Source organism: Corvus hawaiiensis, chromosome 11, assembly GCF_020740725.1.
Source record: "Corvus hawaiiensis isolate bCorHaw1 chromosome 11, bCorHaw1.pri.cur, whole genome shotgun sequence".
NCBI lineage: Eukaryota > Metazoa > Chordata > Aves > Passeriformes > Corvidae > Corvus > Corvus hawaiiensis.
In genome coordinates, this window is record NC_063223.1 from 19,404,609 (window position 1) to 19,408,909 (window position 4,301).

Genomic DNA, 4,301 nt, shown 5'->3' on the forward strand with positions numbered 1-4,301 from the left:
GCTGCTGCTTGCTGTTGCTGTGTTTCCCGTGGTGCAAGTTCTCTTCCAGACCATAGCTAGCCAGGGAAGGAAGGAAGGCAGGCAAGGCAAGGAAAGGATCTGGCCTGCCAGTCCAGATGGAAGCAGTTGCTGGGCCAGTGAAGGTGAGCACTCAGGAGGGTTGGGAGTGTCCAGACAGGGCCCTGCTGTGTGTGTGTGCCAGGGAGGAGCTGTCAGGCTCTGTCCAGCTGACCTGGGACTGCACAGCCAGAGACACCAGGCAGGACATGCAGCAGCAATCTGAGTCTGTTGGAAGGCTGCAGCAGGTTCAGAGGGTCTTACATGAGCACTGATATATCTGCTCCCTTTCCCCTCTGCCTCTCCCACACTCTCACTCCTCAAATAAGTCTTTCCCTCACCCCCTTAACTCCTGAACATCGGCCCTGCTTTCCCACAGACACCTGAGCTCTCTGTGATGAGCCAGCACTTGGGGTTCCAGCTGGAACCTCTCCCTACTCACAGCTCTGTTCACAGACTGGTCTTTCACCCATTGTACATCTCACACTACATTTATCCACCCCAGTAGTTTACCATGTCCTGTATACTCTTTACTTGAATTTGTGAGTCTGCTCTGGCCTGCAGTACCTGCCCTGGTTAAACACAGCAGAGGAATCTGAGGAAGGAAAGAACAAAAATAGGTCAGTTAAAGTGCATTTGAGCCTAGGTTTGGAAATAGTTTCAGTACAGCTGATTTCTGGCCTCCTAGAGCCATGAGTACAAAGTGTAGTCAAAGTGTTGTGTGGTTGTGGATTTTTTTTTTATAGTAATTTTTAAAATTTAGTTTGTCAGACTCTGTTTAAAAATTAAAGAAATGAGTTCTCAGATTTCTTCTGGGTGTTAGCAGTGTTTGTGCATGAAACAGAGCATTATACACAGCCTGCTTCTGCAGGAGGCCTTAAAGCTGGATAGTCCATGGGCTGATGGGAATGTTAAACAGCATCGTGCTGCTTTCTTCTTGGGGGTGAGCTGGTTTCCTGCAGCAGGCTGGAGTTAGGTGGCCCTCTGAGAGTGCCAGTGGCTGGGCTGCAGAAGGCAGTGTGTTTTTTCTTGGAAGCATCAGTCAATCCCTTGTCTGAGCTCTGAGCAGGACAAATCCCCTGCGAGACAGACACTGGTCTAATCCAGTAGGACAAGTGTTAAATTCCTATATTTATCACTAAAACACTTGTATTTCTATGTATTTGCATTGCATAGTGCTCATATATCTTGGAAAATCACATGGTGTTGCTGACCTTTTCATAAAAGGAAAAATTGCTGTTCTTCCCAGGAGGGCGGATGTTCCTGTGAGACTCGCATCCGAGGGAATGTGCTGGTGTAGTACAGTGTGTTCCTCGGTGCTTTGCACAGATTGGCCTGGGCTCCTTTTGGTACAGAAGCACTGCACAGCTTTTTGGAGGTTTTAAGGAGCCTGGCTGGAGCACTGAGCCATGTCTGTGTTGCCTGAGGGCAGGAGGCTGAGCTGACACTGGCAGAGCCCCGGGCACGTGAGCTCTGCAGGGGCAGAGCTGCTCCCTGGAGCCAGAGGGCTGAGGCTTCACTCGGCATTCTGCATAATCCAGTATCTGACATACACTGAATTTTCTGGGAATTTACTGCTTCTTGGGAACTATATCAAAATGGTGATTTGATTCCTGAGGTGATGTGTTCGGGGGGGGGCTTTGTTTCCTTTCAGGACCCTGAGGAGCATGGTTGTGTTTGTGCTCACATCTCTGTTTTGGGGGTTACTGGGTGTGCGGTATCTGCTGGGGTGACACTGCCCTTCCCCGAGGAGGAGCCGCTTTGGCAGAGCCCTGCAGATGGAGCTGCAGTCCCAGTTTAGTTGGGTCCGTGCTGGAGACACTCCTGCCTCAGCCTTCCCGCTTTGGACAAGGTGCAGGCCCCAGGGAGAGCGAGAACTGGGGTCAGCAGAGGGCTGAAGTGTAGGTGCAGCTGCAAATGGGGCTTTAACCTCAGTTGCTGTGCCGGGAAACAGAACTTCCACACTGGGTTCGTGTCAGGAAGGCTGGAAGGAGACTCACGGCTGTGACACAAGACTGAGGTTGTACCTCCTGGTGTGACTAGGAGGCCCAAAGCCCCCATAGGGCTGGAGGTCAGAAATAGATACCATCCTTGTTCTGGTATAATGTCCATATGGGCACTCCAAAGTGCAAGCCCTGACCATGCTTTCAGTCTCCACCCGAGAGATGGTGTGAAAGGGACTTTGCAGGGACCTTAGAGAGACAAACACATTTATCCTCACAGTGTTCTCTGCTGAGCCTGTGCTCTTGTAGGGCTGAGACAGCTTTCCATGTGAGGAACTGACAGACACAGAGTGACTGCATTAGGGTGACACAGGATATCTCTGGGGACCCACGTTACCGTGTGTGTGTGTGTGTGTGGATAACTGGCCAGCACTCAGTTCCTCAGTGTAGGGCCATAGATCAAAATGGCTTGGAAGAGAACTTGACAGTCATCTAGCTCAATTTCCCATCCAAGTAAGCATCAACTTGCCTTACATCATTCCTGACAAATGTTTGCCCAGCCTGACCCAAAAGGCTCCCAGTACTGATAAGGACTTTAGCATGCAATCTGTCCTGGTGCTTTGTGGTTCTATCTGCTGGAAAGTTTTCCTTTGTCATGGCAGCTCTGCTGTGACTAAAGCTGAGCACTTCTCCTGTCCTGAGGTGGAGAACAGCTGACTCTCTTCTTAGAGCACCTTCCATGTGGTAGTCTGTTCCCATATTTCCTCAGAGTCTTCATCTCTGAGGGAAAGAACTCCCACACTTACTTCTGTAGGCTGCTTGCATGTCCTTCCCTCCCTGCTTGTGAAATGTAAGGGGGACCACGTGTGCTTCAGACTTGTCAGAGGTGATACTTGTGCGTCTGGTGAGTGGGATAATAAAGCTGCTAGAGCTCACCTTGTGACAGAGCAGTCATTTCCCAAGCCAAAACTTGCCTTAACATCTTTTTTGTCTGGGAAAGTTATCAAAAACTGTATTTAAGTTTTAATAAATTACAATTTCCACTCCAGGCTGCATCCTGAGGAACAAATACCCACTGAAAGAAGGCTTCTTTCTCACACTCCAGAAGATAATAAGGTACCAAGAGAGACTTAATACACTTTCCAGGCTATTTCCTTTTCCATAGATGTTTTGATATGCTTTGAGTTCAGTGTCAGAAGTTTCAGATGTTGTTCTGTGGAGGGTCATGTCACAGTCCTTTGCTTCTTTCCCCTGGCAGCTGCTGGCAAATCTCAGTGTGGTCCATCCAATCTCTGGTGAACACAGGGGCACTTTTATGAAATTCATGCCATCTGCTGCTTGGTGACAGGACTCAGCACCCTGCTGCAGTGTGATGAACCAGCTTGGCTTTGCTGCTTTCCAGTGCAAACCCAGAGGATGTGGGAGTGAGCAGAGCACCAGCACTTGTTTCTCTGCAGCGAGTGCCTCTCTGAGCACGATGAGAGCGTGACACAGCTGCTGCAGAGGGCTGGGAACGTGCATCCTGTGCACAGCAGCCACTGCAGCTCTGACAGTGCACGACTGTCAAATGTGCTGGGCTGCAGACAGGTGCAGAGAAGTGCTGCCACATATTGTGGGCTCTCTGGTTTGTCCCCAGGTGTGGTTGATGTCAGAACTGTAGCTTTGTTTGAGTGGCAGCTTCTAGCTCTAGAGATCTGCTTCATCTGCCCCCTTCACCAGCTCACCTGAATGGCCACCCTTCAATGTTTGTGTGCTCACCTCAGCATTTTGGGCAGAGCGAGCATCAATGTGATTTCAGTGGCAGCTGCCCTGTCAGCATTACAGAAATAATCATGAGCAAGGCTACTACAGGGTGGAAGGCCTTAGAACCACTGCATGTGAACAAACTGCTGCCTCGGGAGGAGGGGGCCTTGGCACCATTTAATGTTTGCTCTGGGTTCAGCTTGCTTCACAGGTGAAAAGTAGTTTCACACTTCATCCTTTCTTTTGTGACAGCTGGGATGTTCTGAGATCATCCTGTCCACGGCAGGGATTCTCAGCTCCTGGGCTGAAATTTGCAGCATGGCAAAGAAGAGTTTGCCATCCAAATACCCAGTGGCAGCAGGTGTGGTGAGAAAGTGAGGCACAGCTAAAGAAGAGCCATGGCAGAGTCAAAGCAAGAGCTCAAATGCTCTTAACGGTAGTTCTGGCAAACCCAGCTGTAGCTGTACTTGTTCCTCCCTTTACTGGTATTTTAAAGAGTGTACATCCCAGCTGTTCCTTGCAAGGATGATTGTGCCTTGAGAGCAGAAAGCAGTGACT